We start from the raw sequence: 14964 nt of genomic DNA, 5'->3' as shown, positions 1-14964 counted from the left end.
ATGGACCTCCTTATACTAGCAGAACATTTAAACAATTTTGTGATCTCCATAATATTATTCATATTACAGGGATTGAATATAACCCCCAGGGTCAAGCTATTGTTAAAAGAGCACATGGCACTCTTAAGTTGCAAATTAAAAAATTAAAAAGGAGGAGTCAGGAGGATATTCAGATACCAATACTGTTTAAATTGCAAAACAGTCCAAAAACATTACTGCATCAAGCATTGTTTATTTTAAATTTTCTCAATTTACCACAAGGTGAAATATTAACAAGAGCTGAAAGACATTTCGAACAGCAACAACAGCCATATGTAATTAATGAACCTATTTGGACTAAAACAGCCCCAGAGGCTGAATGGGAGAAGGGCACACTGCTCTATAAGGGGAAAGGTTTTGGTTATATCTCCACAGAACATGGAATTCAGCAGTGGGTCCCTGGATGATGGATCAGGATCCGCACCTCCAGACCCTGTTCGCCAGTCCCGGAGACAACTGCCCCAGGAACCGTGTCTTCAGAAGCGAGCGCGAAACCAGCTAGAGGCTGAGGATGCTGAGCTTGTTCCTGTCGCAGCCATGGCCAGATTACAGCTAAGAAATTCCCGCCGTTCACAGCGACCAAATTTAAATCCCCTCCCTACATGGGGACAAATAAAGAAATTGACCATAGAAGGGCAACGGCTTGTCCTTCAAGCAGGGAAGCCTTTAAACCCTGAAAACTTGTTTTTAGCTTTATGTGCATTGCTCACCGTTGCATCGGGGACTGAGGTACCCCCACATTCTTATTGAGCCTATATTCCAAATCCCCCTTTATTAGAACCTGTAAAATGGGGAACTAGTGATATTTTACTTTATACTACACCTAGAGAAATTTTGTCAGCACCGTGGGTTGATTTAACCCCCCACAATCAAGATGATGGGACATTATTCAATTTTACTTATTATGGTAATCAAAGGCCTATTTGCATTGGAGAACTGCCTTGCATCCCTCTGGGATGGCAGTATTGGATTCAACATGGAATAAAAGCAGGCAGCAAAAGGACAAGGCTTCAAGCCTTGGCTGCTCAAACCTTTAATGTTACCTGGAGAAATTTAACAGCAGCTGATACAGATACATTTCCTGTATGCCCTGATTTCACTTATAAAAATATTTCTTATTATCCCATAATTTGGCAACAGTGTATGGGAAAGTTTGCTAAAAATATAGATGGATATATTATTTGGGGACCATTTGGAAAATTCGTTAATGGATGTGCTGAATGGAATGAGACAAGATGTAATCTCTCTGTTGTGTATACTCTTCCAGATCCAAAGAAAATAACTGACGGAGCTTCTATCCTCCCTCAGAAGACGCCTCTTTTGTGGTGGGGAGATGGTGGAATCGCTAACCCTGCTGTTGCAGCCAAAGAATACCCTCATCACCTCCAAAATCATATTTGAAAAATTCCAGCCGCTATGCAACCTGTAACCTTGTACAATGTTTCCTATTCAGGGACTAGTCGATCTGTATCTACTACTTATAATTTTACTAGGTTTAAAATGTATAATATTACTGTTTGTGCACCTCTGCCTTATGTCTTTTTAGTGGGAACTTTTAATTTTACACATTTTTCTTGTACTTGTTTAAATTGTCAATTGTTTACCTGTTTAAATAGCACATTGAATTTCACTAAGCCTTATACAGTTATGCTGTTACAACAAAAAACTCATATTTGGTTGCCTGTAAATTTAACTCAACCATGGTCTCAAGACCCAGTAATTTCTGTTACTACTGAATTTTTTCAACATCTGTTAAAACGTACAAAAAGATTTATTGGAATAGTGGTTGCTGTACTGTTAAGTCTGATAACTGTAGCCTCCCTAGCAGCAGTCTCAGGAATAGCTTTACAAACCTCTTTGCAAGAAAAACATGTTGTAGAATTATGGCATGAGAATTCTCATGAACTTTGGTTAACTCAGTGGCAAATAAATGCCAAACTACAGCAGCAAATAGACCTCCTTAAACAAACAGTTGAATGGATAGGTAGAAAAATATTGGCTCTTCAGCATCAAGTGTTTTTAAAATGTGATTGGAATTCAATTACTTTCTGTATAACCCAACGACCTTATAATCAAACAGAACATGAATGGGAAGTGATTAAAATGTATCTAAATGGAAACACCTCTGCCCAGGAGAAAATAGAATCTTTGCATAATCAAATTGACAAGGATTTTGCAAAGCAAAATGATGATGAATCCCTGGCACAATTCGCGCAATTGCTTGCTCAATCTTTGAAAGGATTAGATTCCAAAGGAATCTGGCAGAGCATAACCCACACTTTAAGTGGCATGGGACTTAGTTTAATTATAGTTCTCACTGCCATAGTTCTTGTGTATTTTTACTGCATAAGACGAAATACTATTAATAACCTGATCTTATGGAAATTGTTGTTAAAAAATAAAAAGGAAGGAAGTGTGGGGGATGAGGTGTCACTTTGTAGGCCCCAACCCCCTCTAACCTGCAATTTACAATAGCCCCCCGGTATGCGAGACCGAGGTAGGACAGGAATGCCTGTTCTCAGTGAGATCTCTCACCCTCTGGAAACCATACTGTGAGCTGGCTTTGTTTTGCAGAAGTCTTGAGGAAGTGGCTGGCCACCCTTTGTGACACTAACAGCAGACAAATTAACAACATTCTTGAGCTAATGAATTTCTTCCTGGGCTAGAGAAGTTAGGAGAACTGGTTGTGATTATTTGCTTCACTTAGATAGTTTAGAATAAACATTGTAGTCTGTCACATTGTAGCTTGTCACAAAGAATGCCTTTTCACTACTTAATTATCTGGGCTCTGTGAACTGATCCGGTTTACTATATATGAATCTTAAAATAAAGATTGTGCGTGCAGTACAGTGCAACGCGGTGCAGGCAGTAAAGGTGCCGTGTCTCTCCTGTCTTCCTTTCCGAGTGCTGCACCCCCCGTGTCCCGATCAGGCGTGTTTGCATGTTTGCCTTTCCCGGAGTTCAGAGTACCCTAGTTACTCACGACAGAGTAATATTTGCTTCCAGGAATGATTTAGGAAGGATTGCTTCCCTTTCAATTTCATTGAAGAGTTTGAGGAGTGTCTGCATTAGGTCTTGTTTGTATTTCTTGTAGAGTTCTGCATTGAATCCATCTGGGCCTGGTCTCTTCTTTGTAGATTAGGACTTAATTACATTTGCAATTTCATTAATAGAGATTGGGTTATTCAGCAGTTTTGCATCTTCTTGACCTAGCTTTGGTACTTCATATGCTTCTAGGAATCTGTCTATTTCTTCTGTGTTATCAAACCATTGAGAGTAGAGGTTTTTGAATATGTGTTGAAGATTTTCTGTGTTTCTGTAGGATCTGTAGTGATTTCACCTTATTGCAGGAATTCGAGTTTTTCTTCCCTTTTTAAAATAAAGTTGGCTAGGGGCTTATTGATTTTATTCATTCTTTCAAAGAATCACTCTTTGATTCATTGATTTTTTGGATTGTTTTCTTAGTCTCAGTTGCATTGATTGGTGCTCTGATTTTTATAATTTCCTCTCTTCTTTTGGCTTTAGGCTTCACTTTCTCTTCTTTTCTAGATGTTTGAGGTGTAACATCAATTTATTTATTTGTATTCATTCTTTTTTGCTGATGTGGGAACTCAGTGCAATAAGTTTTCCTCTGAGGACAGTTTTCATTGCATCCCACAGATTCTGGTAAGTTGTATTTGTGCTTTCATTTGTTTGTAGGTATTGTTTAATTTCTTCTTTAATTTTCTCTGTGACTCACTGATTACTCAAGAGTGTGTAATTCAGTTTGCACGTGTTTGTGGGATTTTTACATTATCTTTTATTATTAATTTCTAATTACATATTGATAAGATCTGATATCATGCAATGTAGTATTTCAACTCCTTTGCATTTATTTAAATATGTTCTGCGAGTTAATATATGGTCTATTTTAGAGAGATGACTCATGTACTGCTGAGAAGAATGTGTATTCTGTTGTTGTTGGGAAGAATACTCTGTATATGTCCATTAATTGCATTTTTTCACAGGTATGATTCAGTTCTCTTATTTCTTTGCTGATTTTCTGTCTGGGTGATCTGTCCATTGGTGTCAATGGTGTGTTAAAATCTCCTGTTATAATTGTATTACTGCTAATTTGGTTTTTCATTTCTGATATTACTTGTTTTATATAACTGGGTGCTCTGGAATTTGTTGCATATATATTTAAGATAGTTGTCTCTTCTTGTTGAAGTTTTCCCCTGAGCAGTATGTAGTGACCTTCTTTATCTCCTCTGATCATTATTGGTTTGAAGTTCACATTGTCTGCAAATAGAATAGCTACCCTCCTTTTTTTGGGTTGCTGTTGCATTCCATCCTTTGACTTTCAGTCTGTTTGTATCCTTTTGGGTTAGATGGGTTTCTTGTAGACAGCATATGGTTGGATTTTGTTTCTTGATCCATTCTGCCAGTCTGTTTCTTTTAATTGGTGCATTGAGACCATTTACATTAATGGTTATAACTGTTATATATTGGTTTATTTTTGACATGTTATATTTCTGCTGCTGCATCTTTATTTTTCTGTTCTGTTTAATTGTGTGCTTTGTTTAGTGGTTTTTTTCCTAAGTGTATCTAAACTGTCTTTCAGTATTCTTTGCAGAATTGCCTTGGTGATCATGAAGTTTCTCAGCTGGTCTTTGTCATGAAGTGTCTTATTTGTCCATCCATTTTGAAGGACAGCTTTTCAGGGCACATCAGTCTAGGTTGGAAATCATTTTCCTTTAGGATCTGAAATACTTCACTGCGTGCTTTTCTTGGCTTTATTGGTTGTGCTGAGAAGTCTGCTGTGATTCTGAGATTTTCCTTTATAGGTGATCTCTTTTTTTTTTTCCTCTGACAGCTTTTAATATTCTATTCTCTTGTTCGATTTCTGGGATGGTGATTATTATATGTCGGTTGTAGTTTTATTTTGGCTATGGCTATTTGGAGTTCTATATTCTTCATTGATCCTGATATCATTTTCCACTTTCATGTTTGTGAAATTTTCAGCTATTATTTCTCTAAATATTCTCTTGACATCCTTTATATTGTGTCCTTTTTCATTTATCCTTATCAATCTTATGTTGTTTTTCTTTGCATCATCTTGCAGGTGTTGAGTTGTTATTTCTTGATTCCTTGTTATTTTAAAAATAGCTTTCCTTTCCTCTTCACTGGCTGCAATCTTGTCTTCGTGGACTGAAATTCTATCTTCAAATTCATTGAGGCAGTTTTTACAACTTTCAGTGGAGTTTTTGCTTTCCTGTATATCTCTTTGCACCTGTTTTATATATTGTTTGTTTCTTATATTGTTCATCCAGGGATTCTATCTTTTTGTTTAGTTCCTCCAATTTTTTAACTGTGTCTTCTTTAGATATGTTCAGCATCTTCTTCATTTCTTTTTTCATTTCTTCTTTTACCAGAGAGACTATTTCTAATTTGGATTCCTTTAAAGCTTCCCGGAATTGCTTCTTTATTTTGGTTACTATTGTTTCAGGTATTTCAGGTATATGGCATGTATTTTCTTCTATGTACATGGCTCCTAGGCTTTCTTGGGTTTGGCTGGATATTTGAGATTTCATTTTTGTCTTTCATTTTGTCATTTTAGTATATTTCCATGCTTCAAGTGTTGTTCCAGAGTTTCCCCTGGGTGTGTTGGAAATTGTCTCTTATGTCCTGTGCTCCTGGGACTCCTCTGGTAGCGTAGCTCCCTCCTTGGGCAGCAGAGCCCCTGGATTAAAAGACAGTTGCCAGGTAGGTCTCAGGTAGACCTAAAGGCTCCTCATGTTGCACAGTTTCCCCCTCTGGTAGCAAAGCTCCCCTGAGGGAAAGAAGGCCACCTAGTGTGGTCCAGGGAATCGCAAATCTTGCTAAGCCCAATCTAGTGTGGCTGAAAGCCTAGCAGACTCCCAACCCCCTAAAGCCAGGATCTCATACTCTTCCAGGGATTTGATGTTGTGTAGTCATCCAGCTCCTTGGATAGCAAAGCTCCCATAGGCTGATAGAGGGTCCCCCTATGGCCTAGGTAGGCCTCAAAACTCCTCAGCAGGGCTGCTCCCTCCTTCAGGCAGTGGCAGTAGTGCTGGTACTCTCCTGGTCAAAAGAAGGTCACAGGCAAGGCCGGAGCAGGTTGCGGGGCCTCAGCCCACCTCCCTCCTTCTGGAGGGCAGCTGTGGTGCACTCCTCAGGCAGGAGAGGTGGTGGATGGGGATGGAACGGGATTCCTCTGCTAGGCTGTGCTCTCTGCTTCTGGAGGGCAGCTATGGTGTGCCCTTCCCACTTTTTTTACTGAAAAGGCCCTTGAGGTACAGTTTCTTTAAAAAGTTTCATTTCAAAGTTTTTAAAACTGTCACACTTCATCAACTGCACTTTTACAGTGTTCTGTACAAAAAGTCTTTTAGTGGGGAATGAATGGAGTAATTCTCCTCTCTGAATCCTCTGAAAGGTGGGTAAGCTTCTACTCCTGACCTTCACCTGTCTTTCTTGTGACTCGCTGCTATATTCTTTAAGCAAAACCCAAGTTTTGCCTTGAGTTTCACTTTTATCTTTAAATTTTAATCACATGCTTGTTATATGTGTTTATCATAGCAATGTTACAACCTGATTCACATATTATCAAATAGTTAAACAGATTGATGTATCCATAATCCATGGTGCCACATCTGGTCAGTAAATGTGGAGAGACATTTTATTTGAATTTCAATGAATTAATAATGTTAAATAAATATTTCTTCTAAATGAATGCATTCACCAAGAAATGAATTCTTTTTAGCATTAAAAAGTATATGTACATCAATAAACTGTTTTTGCTCCTTGAAAAATCAGAATATTTAGAACATATCACATTTCTAATGACCTACTTAGATCAATTCTATACTCAAATTTTAAAATTTATAACAAGCTCATGTGAACTTTATAAAACAGTACCTTAGTGTTTTGTATTCAGGTTTTATAAATAAAAATCCTTGCACAGCAAATTTTCGTTCCTTCAGTACTGTGCATCGAACCCTTGGTCCTCATGCTGAGCCTGTTCTGGCATCATTTATACTCTGTTGAGGCAAGTGATTGGTAATACATGAAGCTTCACAGGCTGGGCCTCAGCTTGAGTTCTCAGTGTGCCATAAAATGGGATTACAGGTACATGATTAATGCCTGGCTTATAGTTCTGTGTTTTAGAAGTGACTACTTTGTCCAAAAATTCAGGCTCATTATATAGTAGAAATTTTATTCAAGCTATTCGAAACTCCATTGGAAAGGATGTACAATGTTATGTTTACTTTTGTTGTGGTCACTTCAAGTTATTTTACTTTAATTATAAATATTAAAATATATTTTTTAAGAAAATTCATGCGATGAAATTTAAATAGTCTGCAAAAATTTTTACATGGTTTAATGACTTTACTTATTGCTGTTATTGTTTTTTTGAAAATTATTTCTTTATGATTATTATACTTTTCTGAATAATACCTATTTTATTGATCTTAAAGTAGAAAGAAATCCACTGAATACTATTCTTTGTACTGATTGTTTTAGTTCCTAATCCCAAATTACTTTCTGCTATATTTTAAAATTACCACTTCTGACCTTTTTGATTTGAAAGCTTACTTTATGTGCCCATCGTATTCCATTTTATTGACGTTTCAAGAAACGCAATGCTTACACAATTCCATCAGAGTAGGCTTTTTCTTCCTATTTTCCCTTTCTGTCCAGATGTCTGGAGATCCTCTCTACTATTGGATGCTTAGTGGTCCTACTTTCTGTGTGACATAACAGTAATTCATCCCAATGACTATTGATTTTTGTATTGCCTCACTGGTTATGTGTTCATGTGCATGTGTGTGTGTGTTGTGTGTGTGTGTGTGTGTGTGTGTGTGTGTGTGTGTGTGTGCTATTTAGCAGAGTATTTTATATTTCTTACACATTCAATAAGCTACTGAGTCAGAAAGTCCATTTATAATCAAAATCTCTCTTGTGGATATTTATTTGGTTCCTTATTCCTAAAAGTGTCTAGTTGTTGCAAATAAAATCTAATTTATATTTATTGGTTTGCTCTTTATTGAAGGTATCATTTTAGTTTTATAAATTATAAATTTATAAATTATTTGTATGATCCCTTCATGTAAAATTAATTCAGGCTAACATTATACACAATTTCTATATAGATATTTAAGAAAAGTTTTTATTGTTATTACTATCACAGTAGAGATTAATCTAATAGTGTCAACAAAATCTCTGTTTAAAAAGTGATAACCAGCTTACTGGTACCAGTATAGCTCTTGATGTTCCCAGGGGGAAGGACAGCAAGAAGATGGGAAAATAAAGAGAGGACATGGAAGCTGAGGTCAGGAGCAGCCCTCTTTCCTAATGGGAAAAAGGGAACTGCCCAAGCAGTGTAGCATGTCTATTTATACACACAAAAGAAAGATGTCAGTTTCAACCCCTGTGCCCAGAAACTTTTTTGCCTGCCTTGCCTGATCTCATTGCCTTTTCAGAACTGAAACAGCTTATTTATGTGTATTGCTTAGGGCTCTCCCTGTTCTCAGGGCTGGCATTGAATTAGTCACACACATGTGATCAGTCTCCGGCTTCAGCGAATCCCTACATCTCTCTCTTTTCTGTTTTGTAGTTGCAAGCTATGGGTAGTGAGTTGAAGTTGGAGGACAACTGTTTTCAGGATTCTGTGGATGACCTTTTCATTTTTGAATGATTTTCTTTTTTTCTCAGTGTACACATTTAAGCCAGATTTTTCATCCCTAGGGTTTTAAGTCATTTCATTCTGCACTTTGCCTCTGTGCAGTCCATTACTCCATAACAGTCAGTTAGCAGTGTGGCTGGATATTTTTAGAAACCATTAGTGATTTGAGTTTCTTTTATAGCTACATATTATTATAGCACTCTGTTACACATTTTGTGGTTATACTTTTCTGTTGGATGCTCAAGATTAAGTTAAAGTGAGACTGATATTAATCACAATTAATCTGTTGTTATCTATGAAGGTCAATTGACTCTCCTCAGGAATTTCCTTGGAACCATACATAACAACTTTTAGAGCACCAGTCAGTGTTATCTGGATAAGTCACAGCCATTGCTTGACTAAGTTGCTTTCTATGAAAGGTTGTGAGATTTTTCTTTTGGTGACTCTCCTTAAACACACAACCTGTTGTTGTTCACTTTCCTCCATGGTCCCAAAATCTCCCTTGTCAGAATACCAGGGACTCACCAAGTTATAGGAATATTGCAGCAGACATTCTATTATATCCTTGGTCTTCACTGGCCTTAAGGAGCTGGAGTCAAAATATTGGCTGTATTCTTAGCCTACCTATCACTCTAGATCTTAGTTCTCCAACTTTCAGATGTTGAGACTCCAGAAGGATTGATAACAGTACAGTGTAGTAGAGCAGTAAGATTAACATTAACTTATCTAAATATCAAGCACCTTAGAACATAAAATGGAACCATTGGTTTCTACTAACCATGGATGTTTTAACATTTGAATACCTACAGAATGTTAACAGTTCCATGTTTTACACAGGACCTTAGAAATTGAAACCATATATATTAGGGCATAACAATCATGATGACATTTTTTAGCACGCCTGAACTTACATTTTGATATAAAATACCCCCTTTAATCAATGATCTGTAATATATCACAAACTTTTAGTTAATTTCTTAAATTTCCTATCATCTTGTTTTGAAATCTTATATTGTTATTATTTGGGGTTTGTTGTTGTTTTTGTTAGTTTGTGTCTTTTGATTATGGTTTTGTTATCTGTGATTTCTCTCTCTGCCTTTTTAAATAGTGTATCAAAGCTAGCTATACTAAGATTATAGCTTGCCACTTTACTCCCTCATTCCACTGTCTGCTCCATTCATTGAGGCCTCTCTGCCACTGTTGCTGGAATCCTGGTATTCCTTCCTCTTTCTCTGTGGAATGTCTTTCAGCACTCTCTGTAGGTTGGGTTGGTGGTCATGAACTCCCACAGTTCCTCCTTGTCTTGGGAAGTTTTCCTTTAATGTATCTGTGAATATTCTTTGTATTTCATTTTTGGTTGATCCTGCTTCCTCACTCACATGCTTTATTCTTAAGTTATGTAAGCTTTTGTCATTTTCTAGCCTTTGAATCATTTCTTTCTGGTTTCTCATTATTTCAAGAGGTCTTTTCTTTCATGATCATACATCATAAATCTCTCTTCAAGATTCAAAAGGCTCTCTTTTTTACAACAAAATTTACACATTTGGATTTTATTACTCCTTAGTTCTTATTACTTTTTTGGGGGGAGAGAATAAAGTCAAATATGGAAAACAAACCTGTCAGTCAAAACCAAGGATAGACATAGCACATGATGTAGAACAGAGTACAAAGTTATCAACAATGGTTATCAACGTTGTCTCTTGTTTCCTTAAAAAGAATAGTCTATCACATTAGATATTATAAAGTTGGACAAAACAGTAGAGAACAAGACCAATAAAACTTAGGCATTGTAAACATTACAGGACTTCCAAAGGAGACAACAGTCAAACCAGAATGGGCACCTTAGTGAATCTTATTGCCTTCAAAGGGATAAAGATAGGAAAAGAAGAAGTTAAATTATCATTGTTTGCAGATGACATGATACTCTACATAGAAGACCCCCTAAACTCCATTGAAAGACTCTTAGATATAATAAATAAATTCAGTAATATACCTGGATACAAAACCAATACTCAGAAGTCGATAGCATTCTTATACACTAACAACAAAATCACAGAGAGGGAAATAAGAGAAACCACAGTCTTCACACTAGCAAGCAAAAAAAATGAAATATTTAGGTATTACTCTTATGAAAGAAGTGAAAGACCTATGCAGGGAATATTACAATACATTGAAAAAAGAAATTGAAGAGGATCTCAGAAAATGGAAAGACATCCTTTGCTCATGGATAGGAAGAACAAAGATTTGAAAATGGCCATTCTCCCAAAACTGTGGTACAGATTCAATGCAATCCCAATAAAAATACCATCAACATACCTTATAAATCTAGAGAAATCACTCCTAAAATTCATCTGGAACCAGAAGAGACCTAGAAATACAAAGGCAATTCTCAGCAGCAAACGCAATGCAGGAAGTATCACAATCCCTGACTTGAAGTTATACTACAAAACAACATTAGTAAAATCAGCATGGTACTGGAATCAAAACAGAGATGAAGATCAGTGGAATAGATTACAAGATACAACCACAACTACAAACACACTCAACCACCTTATCATTGATAAAGGATCCAAGCAAGTTCACTGGAACAATGACAGTCTCTTTAATAAATGGTGCTGGAAAAACTGGCTCTCCATTTGCTGAAAACTAAAGCTGGACCCATGCCTATCACCATGTACTAAATTAAAATCTAAATGAGTCAAAGGTCTGAATATTAAAACAGAATATTAAATCTATTGGAAGACAAATTGGGCAGAAACCTTAAAGACATAGGGGTAGGTAGAGAATTCATGAACAGGACTTAAATTGCATGGGAAATACTTCCCAGAACCAATAACTGGGACCACTTCTTATTAAAAAGTTTCTGCATGTGAAAAGAAATATCCAGCATAGTGGAAAGAAAACCCACAAACTGGGAAAAGATTTTAGTGAACTCCCTCTCAGACAAGGGACTCTTGTCTAAAACATATAAAGAATTAAAAAACGCAGACCCCAAAATTCAAAGATCCAATCCAAAAATGGGCATTTGAGATGAATACACACTTCTCAGATGGAGAAATGCAAATGACAAATAAATACATGAAAAAATGTTCATCATCATCATTGGTCATTAGATAAATGCAAATTAAAACCACACTGAGATTCAATCTCACTCCTGAAAGAATGGCCAGAATCAAGGAAACCAACAACAACAAATGCTGGAGAGGCTGTGGGGAAAAAGGAACTCTCCTACACTGTTTGTGGGAGTCTATACTGGTACAACCTTTGTGGAGGTCAGTCTGGAGATTTCTCAAAAAGCTGGGATGGAAGTCCCATTTGTCAGAAGAACTGAAAGCATCATACCACAGTGATATATGTGCACCTATCTTTATAGCAGCACAATTTGTAATCACCAGGTATTGGAAACAACCTGACTTTCCATCAACTGAGGAATGGATAAAAAAGTTGTCATTATTTCTATACAATGGAGTATTGCTTAGCTATAAAGAAGGATCACATTGAGATATTTATCAATAAATATCTCAGCTTGAGATGCAGTTGAGACCATACTCATAAGTGAAATAAATCAATCTTGCATGTGTGAATCCCGAATAGTTTCCCTAATGGAAGTAATGATTCAAATATAAAAGTATGTGGTAATCATGATTCCCCATTATGTGGCCTTGAAGCCTTATAAAGTTTTCACTTACTAATTGGGATGGCCTTATTTTGGGTTTCTTGATATGGAAATATTTGAAGCTAGAGTATATGAAGTTATATTACAATATTTCAAGGAAAAAGACAGACAGTATGGTAACTACTACTAAGTCAGGTTGTTTGGTGGTGAAGCACTAGATTGCTGAAACAGTCATGCTTTGACCTGTATTATTATATTGTTATGTCCTCTTTTATCTCAATATCCCCCCTATTCATTAAAAAATTATTTAGTTATTTTTTATGGTTTTTTTAACTAAGGGGAAAATTAAAAATATTAACAGGAGATATTATAGTACCTTTTTTGATTTCCTCTTAACTTGATTTGAAGTCCTGTAATACTCCCACTATCTTGTTTTGACTGCTTAGACTCTGTTCCATTCTGCATGATAGTATCAAGTTTGAGGGTATAGGCAATTACTTTGAAGGCAATAAGATTCACTAAACTGCCCATTCTGGTTTGACTATTATCTCCTTTGGAAGTCCTGTAATGTTTACAATGTTTAAGTTTTATTGGTCTTATTCTCTACTGTTTTGTTCAACTTTATAATACCTAATGAGATAGACAATTCTTTTTAAGGAAGCAAGAGGCATTATGGTAACCATTTTTTTTATTTAAGAGGAAAAAGAGAAAAACACAAAACAAAACAAAGTGGTGTAAGGGTACACGTAATACAGAACTACAAAAAAAAATAACAGTAAGAAATCACCTGTTAATAGATTACATATTACCATCTTGAAAATAGTTGCTCAAATCACAGTATCAAAGAATACAAAGTGGACATTCAAACAGAGAGACTGCAAACAGCTGTGTTCAATGATCCAAAAACATTGATATAGTCAGCTATTTAACACCCCTAAACACACTTGCTGTTATATCCGTTAGAGCTCTTTTTTCCCCCTCTCTTTTTTTACAACAAAATTTACACATTTTGGATTTTATTACTCCTTAGTTCTTATTACTTTTTTGGGGGGAGAGAATACAGTCAAATATGGCAAAACAAAGCTGTCAGTCAAAACCAAGGATAGACATAGCACATGGTGTAGAACAGAGTACAAGGTTATCAACAATGGTTATCAACGTTGTCTCTTGTTTCCTTAAAAAGAATTGTCTATCTCATTAGATATTATACAGTTGGGCAAAACAGTAGAGAACAAGACCAATAAAACTTAGGCATTGTAAACATTACAGGACTTCCAAAGGAGACAATAGTCAAACCAGAATGGGCATCTTAGTGAATCTTATTGCCTTCAAAGTAGTTGCCTATATCCTCAAACTTGATACTATCATACAGAATGGAACAGAGTCTAATCAGTCAAAACAAGATAGTGGGAGTATTACCGGACTTCAAAACAAGTTAATAGGAAATCAAAAAGAGTTACTATTATATATCCTAATTTTTTAAATTTTTCCCCTTAATTAAGACAAACATAAGAAATAACTAAATAATTTTTTTAAAGAATAAGGGGGAGATTGAGATAAAACAGGACATAACAATATAACAATAGAGGTCAAAGCATGACTGTTTCAGCAACCTAGTACTTCACCACCATATATCCCGACTTAATAGTAGTTACCATAGTGTCTGTCTTTTTCCTTGAAATATTTGGATAAAACTTCATATACTCTAGCTTCAAATATTTCCATATCAAGAAGCCCAGAATAAAGCCTTTCTAATTAATGAGTGAAAACTTTATAAGGCTTCAAGGCCACATAATGGGGAATCATGATTACCACATATTTTTATATATTTGAATCCTTACTTACATTAGGGAAACTATTCAGTATTCACACATGCGAGATTGATTTATTTCACTTATGAGTATGGTCTCAAGCTGTGCCCATTTACTGATAAATATCTCAATGTGATCCTTCTTTATAGCTGAATAATACTCCATTGTATAGAAATACCACAACTTTTTTATCCATTGTTGATAAACTTGTACTTTGTTTTTACATCACGTACTATGTCTATCCTTGGTTTTGACTGATGGCTTTGTTTTGCCATATTTGACTTTATTCTCTCCCCCCAAAAGTAATAATAACTAAGGAGTAATAAAACCCAAAAAGTGTAAATTTTGTTGTAAAAAAGAGAGGGGAAAAAGTGCTCTAAAGGATACAACTGCAAGTGTGTTTAGGGGTGTTAAATAGCTGACCATATTAATGTTTTTGGTTGGATCATTGAACACAACTGTTTGCAGTCTCACTGTTTGAATGTCCACTTTGTATCCTTTAATACTGTGACTTGAGCAACTATCTCTAAGATGATAATGTGTAATCTATTAACTGGTGATTTCTTACTGGTTTTTTTTTTTCTAGTTCTGTATTACTTGTACCCTTACACTGCTTTGTTTTGTTTTGTTTTGTCTCTTTTTCCTTTTAAATAAGATTTAAAAAAGACTGGGATTTCCTATTCTGACTATACTACAGCAAATTCCTGGGGTCACAAATTTCATCTGCTTAAGCTTGTCAAACAGCTGGACATTTGTCTTTACACCCTTAGTTTATGTTGTGCTTCCATTATTTTCTGAAATGCTCATTACTG

At 35.9% G+C, this 14964-nt stretch overlaps 1 pseudogene; it reads left to right on the top strand.

The window, feature by feature from the left end:
- The first annotated feature begins 417 nt into the window (after positions 1-417).
- LOC100720233 (vomeronasal type-2 receptor 116-like) overlaps positions 418-14964 on the top strand; it is a 47966-nt pseudogene continuing 33419 nt past the window's right edge.

Source organism: Cavia porcellus, unplaced genomic scaffold (genome assembly GCF_034190915.1).
Source record: "Cavia porcellus strain 051 isolate PalLab524CR breed Dunkin Hartley unplaced genomic scaffold, mCavPor4.1 scaffold_17, whole genome shotgun sequence".
Classification (NCBI taxonomy): domain Eukaryota; kingdom Metazoa; phylum Chordata; class Mammalia; order Rodentia; family Caviidae; genus Cavia; species Cavia porcellus.
This window is presented reverse-complemented; position numbering and strand designations above follow the sequence as displayed.